At 35.6% G+C, this 20,055-nt stretch overlaps 2 long non-coding RNA genes across 2 annotated transcripts; both read left to right on the top strand.

Moving 5' to 3' along the window:
- The first annotated feature begins 17,410 nt into the window (after nt 1-17,410).
- On the top strand, nt 17,411-18,151 carry LOC145120882 (uncharacterized). The gene is made up of 3 exons (XR_013714409.1): nt 17,411-17,503; nt 17,593-17,994; nt 18,077-18,151. It is a non-coding gene; the product is annotated as an uncharacterized LOC145120882 (long non-coding RNA).
- Nucleotides 18,152-18,157: 6 nt separating this feature from the next.
- Nucleotides 18,158-18,955, top strand: LOC145120881 (uncharacterized). The gene is made up of 2 exons (XR_013714408.1): nt 18,158-18,277; nt 18,559-18,955. It is a non-coding gene; the product is annotated as an uncharacterized LOC145120881 (long non-coding RNA).
- The last annotated feature ends 1,100 nt before the right edge of the window (nt 18,956-20,055 follow it).

The raw sequence follows: 20,055 nt of genomic DNA, 5'->3' as shown, positions 1-20,055 counted from the left end.
GATCTGATAAAGAAGTTCATCGTGATGATTGAGAACCAAACCAACAACCGGGTGAAGGCGCTTCGTACTGATAATGGAACATAATTCAAGAATTGTGCGTCAATACAGCTCTGCTCACACGCCTCAACAAAATGGTGTTGCTGAGAGGAGAAATAGAACATTAAAAGACGATGCAAGGACGATGCTGTGTGATTCCAAGTTACCTGTTTTCTTTTGGGCTGAGGCGATTAACACTGCTTGCTACGTGCAGAATCGTGTTTTAATCAACAAAGCTCAGATGAAGACATCGTATGAGATTCTATATGGTCACAAGCCTTCAGTCAGTCATTTCTGTGTATTTGGATGCCCTTGCACCCTTCTTCACCTAGAGTCCAACCCAAAGTTCAATGCCAAAGCCGATGATTGTTATTTCGTAGGATATGTTGCACGCACCGCGTATAGGGTTTACAATAAGAAGACGAAGCAGATTGTAGAATCCTTCAACGTGCGCTGGTTGAAGGAGACTGAGATGGATGCTCGAGTGGGCCCTGATTGGTTATTTGATTACACATCACTCTTCAAGTCCATTAATGTGTCTTCAGATGGTTCATATGGGTCCTCCTCTGGTTCGAAGATTGTTTCTGAAGACGAAGACGAAGAAGTTGTTTACAGACCTCCAACGGTACCCTCTTCACCACCTGAGGGGGAGTCATCTGTTCGACTTGGTAGTCCAAAGTCTCCAGTTCAAAATGACACTCCAGATGCTGATGCTACACCTCTTACTCCTGTTGAAAGAGAGTTCATGTCTAGAGATGCTTCCGCTGTCACTCCAACTTTTATGGAACTACTCTTTCCTGAAGAAATTGCTAATGAGTTTGTAGCAGATTCATCTAATGTGGAACCATCAGCAAATAATGGAGGTGTCAACATTCACAATCTTCCCGTCTCACTCAATGATATCAGCCAAGAGATACCTTTAAGAATTCAACGCGATCATCCGATCGAAAACATCATTGGTCAGCTGGGTGATGGAGTTAGAACCAAAAGTCAGAGTGGAGATGTCAATACATGTCTCGATTCTTGCTTTATATCTCAAATAGAGCCCAAGAATATTGAAATGGCTTTGAATGAGCCCAGCTGGGTAGATGCTATGCATGAAGAGCTAAATCAATTTGAAAAGCTCGGGGTTTGGAAATTGGTTGAGTTACCAAAGGGCAAAAAGTCTCTTGACACACACTGGGTCTATCGAAACAAGCAGGATGATTCTGGTGTTATAGTACGCAATAAAGCAAGATTGGTGGTTTGCGGGTTTCGAAAAGTCGAGGGTCTTGATTATACTGAGGTTTATGCTCCAGTGGCTCGCTTGGAGGCTATCTGTATCTTCCTTGCATATGCTTCCTACATGAACTTCACGGTTTATCAAATGGATGTCAAGACAGCCTTCTTGTATGGCAAGGTGAAGGAAGAAATCTACGTTGATCAGCCCCCTGGGTTCGTTAACTCGAAGTTTCCTAATCATGTCTATAAGTTGGACAAGGCGTTGTATGGGTTACATCAAGCTCCTCGAGCGTGGTATGCAACTCTCACAAAGCACTTGCTCGATCATGGATACTCTCGTGGCACTATCGATTAAAATTTATTCATCAAGCATTTTGGTAATGATCAGATTCTAGTCCAGATCTACGTTGACGACATTATCTTCGGGTCTACCAGTCCACAGCTATGCAAAGAGTTTGAAGCCGTTATGAAAAAGAGGTTTGAGATGAGTTCATTGGGTGACATGACCATGTTTCTGGGGCTTCAGGTCAAACAAAATTCAACCGGAATCCTGCTCCATCAAGCTAAGTATGTGGAGGATATTCTTGAGAAGTTCGGGTTTCAAGACGCAAAACCTGCTTCGACGCCGATGGCCGAAAGACCCCTGCTGAATCCATATACAGATGGTGAATCCGTAGATCAGACTCACTACAGATCGATGATCGGATCGTTGATGTATCTTAATGCAAGCCATCCAGACATCATGTTTGCAGTTTGTCAATGCGCACGTTATCAGGCTAATCCTAAACTTTCACATCTTATTGCTGTCAAAAGGATTTTTCGGTATATCAAAGGCAGCCCAAAATTGGGTCTTTGGTATCTGAAAAATTTCGAATTTGATTTGTATGCTTTTGCTGACATTAATTATGGAGGCTGTGAGCTTGACAGGAAATCTACATCAGGAGGGTGTCAATTTCTTGGCGACAGGCTGGTGTCATGGCAGTGCAAGAAACAACATACCGTCTCAACCTCAACAGCAGAAGCGGAATATGTTGTTGCATCTGCTTGTTGCTTTCAAGTTATCTGGATCCAACATCAGCTGTTGGATTACGGTTTGAATTATCTAGAAACCCCCATTTACTGTGATAATGAGGCTGCGATTCAAATTACTAAAAATCCTGTTCAACATTCCAAAACCAAGCATATTGATATCAAAATTCATTTTATCAGAGACTGTTATGAGCGCTCGCTCATCCGGCTGGAACAGGTTCCCTCTGCTAATAATGTAGCGGATCTGTTCACCAAGCCTTTTAACAAAGCTCGATTCGATGTGCTTGTGGGATTTTTGAAAATGATTCGTTTTGAGGATTAAATTTTTGTTATAGGTTAGGTTAGTTTAAATTTGCGCATTTTAATGATTTCATTCTCACCCATGCACAAATTTAGGGGGAGAAATAAACAAAAACCAAACAAAAATTGAAAAATTAAAAAATCCAAAAATATTTTGTTTCTGTTTTTTTTTTTTTTTTCAGAAAATATGAAAAACCCAAAAACATTAAAAATCAGAAAATCAAAAATATGTTGCTAACAGTTTTGCTTGTAGGCGATGTGACGGGAAGTGATATTATCAAGTGATAACAGGCAATCTGAATCTGCGTAACGTACCAAAACTAAAATCGTTTACGATCTGTGATTCGATGCGCTGGTAGGCACGAAAGATTATAGATGGACTTGACTAGGCAGATTTGAACTTAAGGAATTCATAGACTTGACAAATCTTGACCTAGTTAAATCCGTTTAGCCTGACAATACGACGCTTGGATAGGTTGAGCAGGGAGATATACATGGGAATCTACTGGTCACATTAAAAGAACTCGTATCTGGAACTGTGGATTAACTTTTCCTCGATGTGCGGATTTTGTCCTTAATTCCGGTATTGATGGGGTGACTGCTGAATTCCGATAAATTAGGTCTGTAGAAAATTATCTTCTTTCTCTCTGTCTGTTAGTCATATGTTGCTTCCTCTGCGTGATCGAGAGATCCGACCTGGACTGTAACATATCCAACTCTATTTCTCTGCATTTTCTATCTATGCAATTTTTTCTATCTGTTAGCCATATACTGTCTCCTTTGCGTGACTTTTAATCCGACCTGGTACACAGTATATGCATCATTCTTTTTCTCAATCCCTCTAAAAACCTCAGTTAGTCATATGTTTCATCCTATGCGTGATTGGAAGAGATCTGACCTGGGTGTATAACATATGTATTCTAAATCTATCTTCTCTCTTAATGATTGTCTGCTCACCCGATGTAAGGAGTATTCTGGAAGTCCTTGATTACTGGAGCATATGAGGAAGCGGAAAACATGTTCTTGTACAATTAAAATTGAACACTTACAGATTGTCTATAGATCTCGCTGCTCAATTTAGGTGGACAACAATATCCCTGGTCGTCGTCAGCTAAATGGTCCCTAGGAAATTTATCTAAGAATATAGGAGCTAAATGTCTTGTCTTTCTTATCTTGTCCAAAATTTGTCACAAATTTTTCGTGTTTAAGTGGATCACAATAACAGCGATCGACCAGACATAGACATGAAGGTAGAGGTACCGACAAGTGGATTAAGGCTGTCTAACAACTTTGATCCCAGTGTCACAAAATTATATTCAGTGTTTGTTAAGATAAGTCTAGTCTTATTTTATTTTTATTTTTATTTTTATTTTTTTATTATTATTTTTATAATTGTTAAAATTTAAATTTTAAATTTTAGAAATTATTTTTATTTTTATTTTTATTTTATTTTTAGTTTATGTTAATTTTTAATTTTTTAATCCTCAAAAGGTTTTATTTTTGAAAATTTTTGGGATTTGGACTGTGCCTTACACTGTGTAGATTACTGCTAAAATCGAACAAGGTATATAAGGAGGGGAGGGTTTACAGCCGAAATCAAGTCCCACTCCTCATTTTTCCAATTTCCGGCCGTAAACTCTCTCCCTCTCTCTCTCATCTCGAAAAAAAATTCTCGTTTTTGGTGAAATTGTTCGATGAATCTCCAAGGTATGTGAAAACCGGCCGTGAATATGTGTTTTGATCATCAAATCGACGGATTTTGAGGCTTCAATCGAAGAAAAACCATTTTCGGCGTTTACGGTTGGAGCTTACGGCCAAGGAGTTTACGGCCGTAAACTCTGTTTACGGCCATGAGATTACGGCCATCAGTTTACGGCCGTAAACCCAAGTTTGACCGTAAATCCTAGTTTCACCGTAAGCCCCTCTTTGACCGTAAACTCCACTTGGTCAAAAAGTCAAAATTAATTTTTTTTTGGGCCAAAAATTAAAGTGATTAAATAAGAAAAACTTAAAGCTTAATTGTTCAAATATCTGTGTTTTCTTACTTGGCCTGTTTTAGTGCAGATCAAATGGCAAACTTGAAATTCGCTGACATGCACAATCTGGCTATCGTACTGGCGGAACCTCCTGTTGCTCATGGAGAGTTCAAGTCGATGATCCACAGGCTGAGGGAATGCTGTTTGGCTTCTGCTATCACGATGAATCCTGTCGTTTATCAGAATATCATCAGGGAATTCTGGAAGACTGCCAAGATAAGAAGGGATAATGATGGAGCAGTTACTGTTGAAGCGGTCGTGAAGGGATGCAAAATTGAGATAACTGAACAGTTCATCAGAGAAGCTTTGCTAATTGATGATCAACCTGATTTTCCTACTGAGATTGGGATTGAAGACGTTCAAAAGATTCTGAAAAGGATGGGTTATGGAGGCAACTTTCCTCCTACCGTGAAGAAGCTTCTGCCACCGTACTGGAGATTTCTGGCTCATGTCTTTGTGAGCTGCATTTCTGGCAGAAGGTCCGGTGCTGACGAGATCTCTCTGAGGAATATGGGAGCCATTGCGTCACTTGCTGCAGGGATAGACTTCAATTTCTCGAAGTTTATCTTAGAAGAATTCGTGGTGAACATCAACGCAATAACCCGGGATACTTTCTTAATGTATCCTAGGTTCATCCAAATGTTCATTGACATACAATTTCCCGAGATGGTAAAGGAGGGAGATACCTTAGAAATGAAGTCTCTAGGTCCACATACTGTTGGGCTAATCAAGCAGAATCGCAAGGGAAAGGTTGTATTCCAAGGAAAATATCCGCTTGAGAAGTTTGGAAAATTTGCTGAGCTGAACGAAACATCTGAGTCTCATGGATCGTCTGACAAGTTATCTTCTGAGCCTACGTCTTCAGAGAGGGTGATTTCAGAAGATGATGTTATCACGGTGTCAGATCACGATGAAGAAGAAGATACTCCAGCTCCTAATGCACATGTGGCTGAGGAACATGATCTGACATCAGTATGTGTTCAAAGTGATTATAGTGAAGGTTCCATGGAGCATGAAACAGAAGTCGTGGAAGGTGAAAACGACCTGTTTGAAGATGTCGATCTGACAGGCTTTGACAGGGATAATATCACTGTTTCTCTTGAAAGCAGTGCACACCTATTGTCAGATGAGAACCTTGACAAGTTTTTTGACAGTATCCATGATGTTGCTCATCCAGCAACGGAGATACGGGAAATGGAAGATGTTCTCGAATCAACGCCTCCTACTCACAAACAAGTGGTTGACACAGCAACTCCTATGGAGACAGTGTCAGGGATTCCTCCCCTTGATTTTGTTTCTCCTACCATAGAACCACTTCAGAGTGATCATAAAACAACCCAGACCTCTCAACCATCTCACAAAATAAGAAGACGTGATCCCAGATAGGGAATTCTCGTTTCTGATATACTTCAAGGCCTCCCAACACAACTATCAATCACTACTCCTATTGTTTCATCAGGACCTATCAATGAAGGACCTAGCACCACCTATGAAGCTGGGGGTTCTTCAACTCCTGCTGGATTCTCTCCTCCCAGGCCTGATCTTGACGCTGCCTCTGTGAGGCTTGCCATGCATTTGGCTCAAGAACAAAGCTCAATGCCTTCCTCCCGAGCCAAGGGAATTTCTATTGGAGAAGGTCACTCAGGAGGAGATAATCTCATACTTCTTGGACTTCAAAAAGAAATCAATGTGCTTAATTAGAAGAATATTGAGCTTGACATTCAGGTGGCTGATCTTTTAACTGAAAACTCCAAGCTCAAGATTCAAGTTGCTGATCTTGAAGAAGACAAGGTGTTAAAGACCAAGAAAATTACTGATCCTCAGACTCATTTCAGTCTTCTCACTGCAAGTTACTACGACTTTAAGAAGAAGTTGGAAGAAGAACTTGGAGATAAGTTCAAGTCGTCCGTCGATGAGCCTAGAATTTATATTCCTAATCAAGATGCCCCCGTTGTTCCAGCATCTGCTCAAACTCCTCGAGTTGTGGATCGATTTGATAAGGAACCAGCTCAAGCTCCAAATGTGGTGGCTTTGAAACGTGCTAAATTAGCCAAAACAGCTGAGAAAGGTCAATTATTGTTTAAGAGGAGCTCGGATCAAAATGCTCCTGGGGATCAACCTAACATCACCGTTACAGATCTTGGAGAGAAACGCTTTAGAGATGTATATGGTGATAGGTCAGGGATTATCTCATGGGGGTTTCACGACACTTTAAATATGTGGATCGTGAGACGGAAAAGTGGCAACACAGAACTATATAAAGATGCTCATGATTTCCACTCCTGGACCAGGGTTGATCTTACAGAACTATCAAGAACTCCTTTTGCTAATCCTTCAAATGATCCCAAGGTAGCACAATTCAAATTATTTTTGGAAGATCAAGTGGCAAAGGGTTTTCCTTCAATGAAGACTGCAGAGTCGATCATTAAATTATACCCAAGTGTACTTGATCCCAAAACCAATCGTCCTGTTCGATCTGTGATGTGGCTAGCTACCAAACAAGTAAAACAAATTCCTATACTTCAGAATCATCCAGATGGATCTTTAAAGTCCATGCTTTACTGGGTGTTTGATGAATCTACAGCCTCTGCTGTCATAAAGCTTGAAAATGGATGCATTCTTTTATATGACAAAAGAGATTTGCTTCAGTTTGGGAAATGGGATATTCACCAGCTGAATCTACATCAGATCAAAGTTGCTGAAGACATCTTTGAGCCTGCCGCGAAGGAGTACACAGCAGTGGTTGCCGAGATTATTGGTAAGAGGATGTTGAACGGGGCAATGGGGAAGTCAGACGTGATGGTGGTCGACTAAGATTGACTCCAAGCTAGCACCAAACCAATGGGGAGATTGAAGGGTCCAGTTAGTGGTTTGGTCTAGGCTTTCAAATTGTAATAGTTCTTTTGAGTCTTTATGATGTAATTGTTGGTTATTGTGGTGTTTACGGCCTTGTAGTGTGTTTACGGCCGTAAACCTGTTTACGGCCGTAAACCCTGTTTGCGGCCCAAGTCTCCTATATATAGTGGTTGTGTAGGTCATTAGTGGTTGTTGATGCCAGAGAGTTTACGGTTGCTGTAAGCAAGTTGTACCTGACGTTTTCAAGTTATAAAGCGTGTGCAAGCTTGTTTCTATTCTATTTCTACTCCAATTCTTGTTCTAGTTGATTGTTCGATTGTTTAATCACTGGTAAGATCCGTTTTCAGGACCTTACAAGTGGCAAATTGAGTTTAAATTTATAATGCTAGATTAAGTAAAGCTTTGTCTTACTTTGATAGTTTTATGCATCTGGATTCTAAGGCATTAATTTTTTGATCTATTTTTATTCAAGGGATTTTATACTTTCTTTTGTTCGAGTCTTTAATAGATGATTATTGGGTATTTGGGTTAAATGCAAGAAATGGATGATCCTTGTTATTGCAGGTTGATATACTAAAGCTTTTTAAGGTAATCTACTTATTGGAAAAGGACCGGTAGAAGTCGACTTCGACTTCGACATGACTGTCAGACAGAAAGCAGTCTTTGAGTGTCTGCGGGCACCTCATGCTCAGGATTTTCTGCTAACTATCCCTATTGATGGTCTTGGTCAGCATATGTCTCCTGTGGAGTACCGAACTATCCTTCGTTACCGCCTCATGATTCTCATATTCCCAATTGACGAGATATGCCCAGTTTGTCGCAAGACATGTTTGGATACCTTTGGGGAACACGCGGTTCATTGTAGAGAGCTCCCTGGTTTCAAGTATAGACATGATGTGGTTCGGGATGTTCTCTTTGATGCTTGTCGGCGTGCTGGTATTTCTGTGAAGAAAGAAGCGCCAGTGAACTTTTTGACGGACCCGCAGGATGGAAGGTCCACACTTAAACCGGCTGACATTTTGGTCTTTGGATGGATAGGAGGGAAGCATGTGTGCGTGGATCTTACTGGGGTCTCTCATCTCGTTGGTTTGGGGAGCGGGGGTTTCACAGCTGGGCATGCCGCTTTGAAAGCCGCTGCGTGCAAAGTGGTAAAGCACGAGAGTGCATGTATAGAAAATCAACATTTGTTTGTTCCTTTTGCATTCGATACATTTGGTTTTCTCGCACCAGAGGCGGTGGAGCTCCTCAATAGAGTCCAACGGTTCATGCATTCTAATGTCATATCTCCTAGATCCACAAATGTTGTTTTTAAAAGAATTGAGTTTGCCATCCAGAAAGGGCTAGCGGCGCAGCTTGTTGCCCATTTGCCTTCGATCGATATGTATTGAACTAGTCTAATATATTTATGTTTGGTGTTCACAATACTATCTGAATTATGAATCTTAAATTTTTAGTGTTTGGATCTACAAAATAATGATATGGCTTTATGTTTAAAAATCAAATTATCTAACTAACTTGACATACTTCTAATTACCATCTTAGCAAAGGGTGTGTTATATTTTACGACAAAATAGCAATGTAATTTCATTCATTTGTTTATTATAGTACCTTACATTCATTTCCCTTTATTAATTACATCATGCACTTTCTTGCTTCAACTATAGTCTTAGGTTGTGCCAACGTTTGAGAACAGTCATGTACTCCTTTGTATCTTTTATTAACCTTTTTTCAATTGAAGGAGTTAGTCCACGGTCAGTTTTAGCCTCCGTAAGCTTGTTTGATACTAAAGGGTATAAGAGTAAATCCAGAGACAATCCTCATGTTTATGCCACTGTTGATATTGCTATCATGGAAATGATTAATAGGCTCTTTTTAACATTGTCCCATTATGCTTCAATGTATTTTTTTTGTCACTTTTTGTATTATTTCATGAAATCTTGCTTGAATCTGAGGAAGTTCTTTTTACATTTAGAGGACGAATGAGTCCATGTTAAAAGTGCTTGTGAAAGATTTGTGACTTTTAAAAAAAACCCAAATATTTTTATCGATTGAATTGCAGAGTGTACCATCTGCAATTAGTTTCCAGTATTAAATAATAAAATGTTGTGAAACATCAATTAGTGAGTATTCTTGTAGTACAATAGCTAAATTTCATTTGGCTGAATAAATATGGGCCAATATTGCTTATTAGCAGCCCAACTCTTTTTGTTTTACATAATTTATTACCGCTTAGTTTGAAATTTTATTTTGCATTCGAAATAGTTATGGAGGGTGTTGACAGGTTTACTAATTTCATTGTTCTCTATATAACCCAGACGTCGCATCAATAAATGACCTGGCAATGGAGTTAATATTGAAAATTTACGATAGCTTTACAGAATTTAATTATGATATTTTTCATTTTTGACTTTGAACATAACATGACTTTTTTACCAATCTTATCAGACCAGTAGTTTGTGACAGTACAGATAGCAAACATTAAGCATACTATTCTTTATACCCCAAATTAAAACCCTAGATTCATTGAACTACAAAAATCATATAATAATCATATCAACGCTTCCATTGATATCATAACACCAATCTTGAATTAAACCAAAAGAAATAAAATGAAAGAACCCTAGATCCCAAAATCTAAAACACGCAAGCACCCAGATTCATGAATACACAGGGAACAAATCGAAAAGAATAAGAATGAAAGTTACCTATAGACCTAAGGATTTTCAATAAGAACACATGGTAATACGCGTCAATCCAGCAGCCATTGAAGCATAAAGCGGTCAATTGCAGTCGATTTGAGAACTTACAATTCCCGGAATTAGGGTTTTTTACGTATGATTTGTTCGGAGTGTTTGTTGGGGACGAATCCAGACGTTCGTTTGGAGGAGATGGAGAATCGGTTTTCGAAGTGCAAATGTGAAGCGTTGAAGGATAAACGGAAGATGAAAAGGATTTAATCGACCTTATGGTAAATTGTGTCCGTCGGAGTAGGCTTCTTCTTTGAGAGGATGGGTAGTTGGTATCTCTGTTTGGGAGGATGGGTAGTTGGTATCTCTGTTACCATTAGAATGGATGCGACGATTAGGAAGGATTGAGTCGACATTTGGGCAGAAGGCTTCGTTCAATAGTGGGTTACGTGGAAGCATTAGAACACTACCAATTTGTTTTAGAAAGCACCAGAACAAAAGGGTTTTTATATATAGTAATGATATATATATATATATATATATATATATATATATATATATATATATATATATATATATTATTTCGTATGAATATGTGTGTGTTATTTAGACCGTTTTAGAATAAATTGGTCCAATATGTTTGTGTGTGTGTGTCTATATATATATATATATATATATATATATATATATATATATATATATATATATATATATATATATATATATATTTGTATTTGTATGAATATGTGTGTGTTATTTAGACCGGTTTAGAATATGTTGGTCTAATTGTGTCCGTATTTGATCTGATTTGTTTCGATTTGGACCAAACTAAATTACGGTTTTATTGACAAAAGTTAATGAAACTGATGTAATTGGGTTACCCGCTCTTGGAACCGGAATCGTCGATTCTGGGACTGGTTCCAAAATTTTAAAAACTGCCTAGATAGGTTCTGGTTCCGGTTCCAATTCTCGCCAAATGAGGCGGGTACCCGCCTATGCTCATCCCTATCGTCAAGTAGGTGTGGAAAGGGGTGTGCGATTTTGTCACGTGGTGCCTTCTGGGTGGTGCCACGTCTCCTTCATCAAGTAAATTTTGGCGATATTTGATAAATCGTATCTCCCGCATACGAGCTCCATTTTCGACGTTCTTTATATCCACAAATTCATATTTCCGAGTACTACAACTTTTCTTTAGATCATAACAACTAATTTGCATTCTATTTTCGCTTTACAATCTGTAAATATTACATTGGAAAAGACTTTGCGAAATTCATAACTTTTTCATATGAGCTCTGTTCTTTATGTTCTTTATTCAACGGATTCGTATTTTATGACAAATATTGATGTACTGTGTCGAATGCGTAACTTCGAAAAATTATAATTTTTCATATGACGTCAGATTTTAGCGTTCTTTACATTCATGGGTTCGTAATCGCGATTACTATAACTTTTATATAGATTATTATTCTAAATACTCTTTTAATCATAAATTTTTATTTAACATAAATTATAAATTTTTAGAATAAGCTTTTATACAAATATTATATACCCATAACATTTGTCCAAACTTCATGTACATAATATATATATATATATATATATATATATATATATATATATATATATATATATATATATATACTAGCCGTTTACCCGCGCAAAGCGACGGGTGCGAATAATTTCTTACGGAAATTAGTTTCTAGATGCAATTAGCGTTTTTGTACAAATAGTTTACGACATCTAAACAATTAACAATAAGAGTCACGCTAGCAGAAACGAAATAAAAATGAATTAAAAATGAAAAGTTGAGATTCTTTACAAATGTATATGAACACATGGTTGGTTGTGCAACACTTTTTTATACACTACATTTGATGTATAGACGTCACTGCCTTTGAATTGTTCGTTAAGGTTCACTAATACTTTTGTATTGACACGTGATATCCGTTTCGATAATGTCACCTAAAGTTGACCATGCGTGAAAACCGATTCTGGAAGATAAATATCTATATTTGAAATTGTTTGTCCCTAAGCTTTATCGAATGTCATTGGGAAACATAATCGAATTGAATATTGTTTTTATTCAGCTTGAATAGGAACATGTCATCTTCACACGGACATAGATGAATCCTTAGCGAAAATACTCTCTTTCCAGCATATTGACTAACAGCTATTTCAGCATCAATGAGGTTGTGCTGAAAACTTTTACATATCAATCTGGTGCCACTACACAATCCATTTGATGTGTTGAGATTTCGTAACAATATACATCCAACTTTTAGTCATAGGTAATGAGGGGATAAACCACTAACACTAAGCGTGTACAACAATTCCACGGGATAAAAGTTATTTATATCGTTTAGAGTTAGACTAACGTTGACCGCCTCTAGTGTCAATTTAAATTTTAAATTTATGCTTATTTGGAATATTAACGTAGAATTATAACTTATTATTTATTTATTTTTTTAAAAATATAACTTAATAAATTCTCCAAATTTCTTATTGCTTATTTATGTTAATAATTTAAATCATATAATCTTTAAAAGATAAAACAAAAAAAAACATTTTTTTCATGAAACATATCAAGCCCTAGTCAAAATGCAAGGCCTACAGATTTTTACACAACCACAAACACATAAATGTTGGTGTTTGACAGAAAAACCACAACAAAGCATGGATGAATCAGAGTGGTCGTTATTTCACATCCTCTAGATTAATCCAAGACATGTATAAAACTTACGAATTTCGTGAATATCTTTACTTCACCATGAAATTAGAGTTATTTTAAACCATTTAAAATTTCCATCTTATTTTTTTCCTTTGAACAACAAAAGATTATTAATTAAAAAAAAAAAGCAAGTAGCTGGACTAAGTAAAAAAAAAGACACTAAACATTTAAATTTGAATTTCTAGTTCCTTGGTTCATAAGTAGAGACCACTATTTCCATCTTTCTTTAAAATTCATAAAAAAATGTGTTGTCCAAGATGTAAAGTAGAGTTTATAGTTCTTAGTAGTTCCAGCAAAGAAAAAACTTTGGACAAAACCATTAATACATTGAAACTTAAATGCAGAAAAGTACATTTTTATTCATCCATCTAATCGCATGGATTCACAAGCAACCAAAACAAAGATCAAGAATAACAATGCACTGCATCAGAATCCGTTGAACAGTATAATAAAAAAAACTACAAGTGATGATCGATACTACTTAATCTTAATGACGATTTGCTAGTAGAAGGGAAACATACAAAACTTCTTGATGAATAGACTTACAAAATGGCATCTCAACAACATTATTTCCATGTTGACCTTAATAGAGTGAGTAAAAAAAATACACATAAATGGAAAAAGGTAGTAAATATACTCCTTGCATTTGGAACTTGTTTTTGTTAATTCACGAAACCATTCAAGGACTTGATAACCATCAATATTGCATGTCAACCACCAAGGACATCAATTAAAAAGGTCAAATTTAACAAACTAAAATTATATTGTCAATGGCTCATCAAAAGAGTAATGTTTAATACACCGATTTTAACTTTTTATTCAGCAACTAATTGTGGTTCACATACACCATTCTTGTACAAAAAATAAAAATCAAGTCAAATTACTATAAAACAGAGGAGGTAACCATTAATGACTACTAAACAAAGGAACTAATCCAAAAATTAAGATATGAAATAGATGCAGATAGTACCTCAACAACATATTCCATCATCTTTTCTATAGGAACTCCTAGAAGCCATATGCCAAGTCAAAGGGCAGCTTATGGATATCAAAGTCACCAACTATTGAAAATTATATATTATAAAAGATAAAATCTAAAAAACACTCACCATTCATGACTTTTCATAATCAGTAATCTAATATTTCTAATTATTCATCACCTGCAAAGGACAAAGATATACTTGTAATTTCGAAGATCTCCATGGGGACGATAACGGATTGGGGAAAAGACGACCCATGTGAAAATAGCCGTCTACTTAGCCATCGATCACAGGCACTAAACAAAAGCAGAAAAATCATAACGCGGACATAAAATCAAATAAAAATATAGATGAGAAATCACCTCAATCGATACATAATGAAAAATGATGGAACAATGGAACCTCTAAGATAAAAAAAAATGTGAGAACATATAGATGAGAAATCAAACCTACTAAATCTGAAAACAAAAATTATGAAAATCAAACACAATGAAGGTAAACAGACCTTATTAAAACAGATGTTCTTGGCACAAAAAGAGAAAAATAGGAAAAATGAAAATTACATTCATTTTCAGTAACATGGGAAGTGTAATCAGGGTGCTTTACCTCTTTTGCGTCGAGATAGAGTTATATGGATGTTCATTGACGATTAGGAAGCGGATGGTCAAGAAAGAACACACGAACAGATGATGCATCAGAAGTACTTCACATTCTTAAACCTGGAATGAAAACAACCTGAAATGTTGACAAAAATCATATATTAGAATAAAAAAAGTCTAATTTCAAGTGTGTACTTAAACCTTGTGTGTTCCTTAATAGAAAAAAAATGATCCAATATTTGATTCTCCTAAAAAATCATCAAAAAAGCACATTTAAAGTCTTACAACAAATTTCACAAAAAAAAGTTCAATCCTAGTGAGAGTTATCATACCCTCATCTTCCAGTGAGGTGATTTCACTTGTTATGACCTCAATATAAGTGCCTATAAACCAAAAATTGTTGGAAACAAAAAAAAAATAATGAAATGAAGACTAAGTTATAACTATACTCTTCCAAACATCAAAAACATCAAAACCAAGGTGAATTTGAAAGTATATTGATTGAGAAAGGAAAAACATACATACCACTCCTTTGACTTAGCTTCCACCGTGTCTTCATAAACTTAGAATAAAATAGAATCAACTAAAAGCACAAACTTTTTCATACAATCAAAAGAACAAAAAAAAACACAAACGTGAAAGTCAGGTAGATACCTTCCTCATAAATGTAACCAAACAAACCCACAACAAAAATCAGTAAAATGGTTTTTTGCTTTCAGGACAGGACCTGTAATCACACACACATTTAGATACGATGGATAGGGTTTAGAGAGAAAAAGGAGAAACAGTGGGTTTTTGCGATATGAAAAGTCGAAAAATCAAACCACCCACAACCTTGAGTTGATACTTACCTGAAAATAATCGATCTTGAGTGTGGAAAGTCCTAAACTTTACATTCGAAATTTTTAAAAAAAATCAAGAAAATCTTACCTTGATATGCATATGATTTCAAAAAAATCAACAAAAGGGAAGAACCGGTGGGGTTTTCTGTGTTGGTGACTGGAGTAAAGGAAGATAAGAGAAAGAAAGAAGGTGATCTACATATGATCTTAAATCATACCTGAGGGCGAAGACTGGAAAAGACTGTGGTAATCATGGTACTGACTTCATTAGAGTCCTGAAAATCCATTTAAAACATAAATCAGAAAGATATGAAATCGATGATGGAGGTGTAGACGACTGTGTGTGGTGGTGGAGGTCACCGGTTAGGGAAGAAAGAGGTGGTTGTGTTACTATTAACTGATGATTGAGATGAAGGGGGAGAACAACATTCATTTTTGGAGAGCATAAAAATGAGAGTGTGGTCATCATTTAAAAAGATTGGGAGTATGGGTGATGGCTTGCAATGGTCTCCAATTAAGTGGAGAAGGAGGAGGATATTGATGGTGGAACGTCTTGATGATGGCGGCGATGTCGATTCAACACCGGAGGTGTAGGGTAGGTGGGTAGTGGTCGGCGGCTGAATAGCAGGAGCGGGTAGCGTAGAAAAGTGTATGATGGTTATATAAATGGCCAAGAAGATTAGAGAGGTGTAGATTATAGGGCGGAAGAAATGGCGACACATTGGGGAGGTTGTTGGACGTGATAGAGAATGGGGAATGGGTCAAAGAACCTGCAAGATTGTTTAAGATCTTGACCAATTCAATTGTGGCTCAATTTTGACTGATTCACCTGTTTGACGGATAAGATTTTTTTTTGCATAAAGTTGTTGTAAATGCTGTTTTAAGGGATGTACCTTTTAAAATTCAGCAAAACATGGTAAATGCATTTTAAGGTATATATATATATATATATATATATATATATATATATATATATATATATATAATAAGCATTTAGCCTCAAATGCTGAATTTTAAGAGGTACAAACCTTAAAGCAACATATACAATAACATTATGCATTACGTAAATCTTATCTAATTGAAAAAGTCGTGTTGCCTTTCAACTGGTATTTCTCATTTTCAGCCAAATGAATCGGTCAACACCAACTACACTTTATATAACATCTCCCGTTCTTCTTATAATTATCTTTTCAATGGTTTGTTGCTTCGATTTCTTGATAGGTTCAGTTTGTTGCTTCCATTTACAGCTAGGAATCGATGAAGCTTCTCAATCACAACTCACCACCACCACCATATTTATCTTTCTCTCCTTCTTCTTCCCTCTCTAAGAAACCAACAGAACCAGTCACCCACCACACCACCACTCTCTGGTTTGCCATAATAGACTCACACTCACACACCTAGATCTAAATACACACATCTGGTTCTTTACGATTTGCCTTTTTTTATTTGTTTTCACAGAGGATGATGAATTAGAAACTGGGAAACAACTAGAAACCCTTACATCAAGTATTCATTTTTTCCTTCTCTCTAATGTTCTTTTATTGCTTCAAAGTTTCGTTTATTAATCATACTTTTCTTGAAATGTTGATCTTAAAAAAACTAACAGAGTATTGGTTTGAAGATCAGATATGCATTTGGATTTGGAAAAAGGAATCGACCGGAGAAAAAAAAAAGGGTAGAGGGACAAGGCCATTCGATCATGGTGATTTGGGGGAAAAGGGTCTTTGTTTCAATTATATATTCTTTATTCAATATGATGTTTAATTTTCTTCTTATATTTTTCAATTTAAACATGTTGCAGAGACAAATGAGGAATCAGAAATCGATTGGAGAGAAAGGGTGAAAGGAAACCCTAGATTTTTATGCCTTTTACTTTTTTTCATGTTTTACGCCTTCAGGAAATGAAATTCCTGGATCATCATTGTTGACCTCAAAAGTTCTTCCTTTTGACATAACCATGGGTGTTAATGGCATTTTTATTGGATTTATCAAGTAATTAACACCGGCAGGTAATGTACCCCATCCTAATACGTTGGAATTAAGTGGTTACAAGGAGTTTTAAACAAAAATTTGATAAACTCTTTAGTTTTGCTCATATATTATGTTTCAGACCAGCACCTACTATATGGTTCCAACATGCCCCTGATCTTGATTGATATTGGCTAACTGAAGTATAAGAGAAATAGGTATTAAAATGAATTGATCTGATCCGTGTGTTCTCCAGATTTTCTTGCATTAGATGACAATTTGATGTTTTCCTCTTTATAAAATTTAGTTAATAGTAATTACTATCTAATTCCAAATGGACCACACCTTACCATGGAAGGAGGAGGAGAGGATGAGGTAGCTAATTATCTGCATCTTTTTAACCAAATTACAGGTATGTATCAAAAAATAATTTTATTGGCTTTATTGTTAATATGTGTTTGCAAAGCAATTAAAGTATTGTCAAATTGCATTTGCACCCAATCCCGTCATGATGAGTAAGTTCAGATTCTGTGGTAAACAACATTCCCCTGTCCATCTTTCTGGTATTTTTTTTATCACACGTACATATAAGATCTTGTGTTTTTTTGACAGATTGAAATGTTGTAATGGGTTTCTTATCTTATATTTTGTGAAATTTTCTTAAATCCTTAAACCCACTTTGGCTGATTTAAAAAAGAAGCCCAAGAAGGTAATCTTACTCTCATGTATTACTTTCTTCAAGAATCCTGATTTGTTTTTGCTTAACATGAATTTTTTTGTATCCTTATTAGGAAAAGCTACATTTTTAGACAAAAAGGAGTTTGTTTCACTAATTTATTGGCGGTTGATGGCTTCCGATTACCTAAGTGTCCTGGACTGGGGGTTAAAGTTTATAAATTACTACCAGAAAGTTTTAACATCAAACCATGTTTGGGAGTTTGTGAAACATGACTTGAGTTTACTTGGTCAAAGATGATTCCAGTCTGTTTGTGGTAAGCTAAATACAAGTCATACTCATTGTGAATTTATTTACTGGTGTTTTAAGCACTGCGTAATATCATGAAATTCCAAATAAATGATGAAATAGTTTCATTAAACACTTATTTGCTAAAATTGTTTCATTTTATCGATCAAATTAGATATAATAATTAATGTAAATAAAAACATTATAATTAGTAGACATAAAGGTAATTGATGCAATAAAAGTGACAAGTGTGTTGATTATAATAGCAAGACTTTGGATTGATATTTGTCTTTTTTTTATGTGCACCAGAAGCTAAATGATGCTACATCCCCATGTTTCAAGTCTTCAGAATATCCTTTTGCGCTCTATTCGATCTAGAGCCAGTATTCGTTGCATCTAACTCTAAAAACTGGTGGCTATAAGTACAAGAAATAGCAACTTACTTTTTTTTAATGATTAATGACATTGACGATTTGGTAACTTGCATTGGATTTGGTCAAACGAAATTGTTGATAATGGTTTTGCATACCGGAACTCAATAACGAATTTGATCCATTACCATAATCAGTAATGTAATTTCTAGCTACATCACAATGATTGTAAAGAAAAAAACCATTATTGGCGTTTGCAATCGGTCTGTACATACATATAAGCAAATATCATCATATAATTATTAATGACTATGCAATCTGTGTTTGCAGCCCAATGACGTTGATACATAATCTTTTATTTTAAGAAAATAGTTTTTAGGAGCTTGGACAGGAGAAATCATATGTTAGTGAGATAGTTTTTACTGTATCTTCAATGTGCTCAAGCTAATCTGTCCAAATTCCAAAAGATTGGTAATAGACCTATAATAAGAGCATGTATCAAGTGTTTTGTTTATACTTCAAGGGCAAATTTGTCGACAATGTTTATCATTTTATTGCCACTTTATGCTATAACAAATTAATAATTTTCGTTTAAATTTTAGTTACCAAATATAAATATTCAACTTGGGTCAAACTTGGATCAATCTAAATAAAAGTTCTACTACTTATAAATTTCATCTAGAGTAATCTATAAAATGCTCCTTGTGATAGAGCATGTATCAAGTGTTTTGTTTATACTTCAAGGGCAAATTTGTCGACAATGTTTATCATTTTATTGCCACTTTATGCTATAACAAATTAATAATTTTTGTTTAAATTTTAGTTACCAAATATAAATATTCAACTTGGGTCAAATTTGGATCAATCTAAATAAAAGTTCTACTACTTATAAATTTCATCTAGAGTAATCTATAAAATGCTCCTTGTGATTTTTGTTATCACCGTTTAGTTGAAAATTAAAACATTTTTTAAATCTGATCATTTTTATATGTTTCATATCGTTTTCTTATTAGCAATCGTACCTCTCTTACCAATAGATTTTTTAAATATACAGTAGAACAAGATCTATACAGAAGCATACCCAACCGAAATAAGTAAAAAAGACACTTTATGTACGAATATATAAATAAATTCATATACGAATATATAAAAAGGATATTTTATGTTTAATAACAACCATGTCATCTGTAATACTGTTAGTGTCTTTACATATTTTTATTTTTAACCGAACCCAACAACTTACAATATAGATTTATACAATAATATTAATGTTATTTTCCGATACATTGTTTGTTTTCTGAAATAAGATATGATTCCGAAAGTTCGATTCTTAATTTATACTTCGGGAGAGAACTTGACTGTTTCATTTATTTATAAACAATAAACACGAAAGGAAAGGATTTGTAGAAAAGTAACTTGTGTTCCTTGGAATATA

Source organism: Lactuca virosa, chromosome 6, assembly GCF_052849685.1.
Source record: "Lactuca virosa cultivar CGN04683 chromosome 6, Lactuca_virosa_CGN04683_v6, whole genome shotgun sequence".
Classification (NCBI taxonomy): domain Eukaryota; kingdom Viridiplantae; phylum Streptophyta; class Magnoliopsida; order Asterales; family Asteraceae; genus Lactuca; species Lactuca virosa.
Note: the sequence above shows the minus strand (reverse complement) of the source record. Positions and strands in the feature narration are given on the sequence as shown.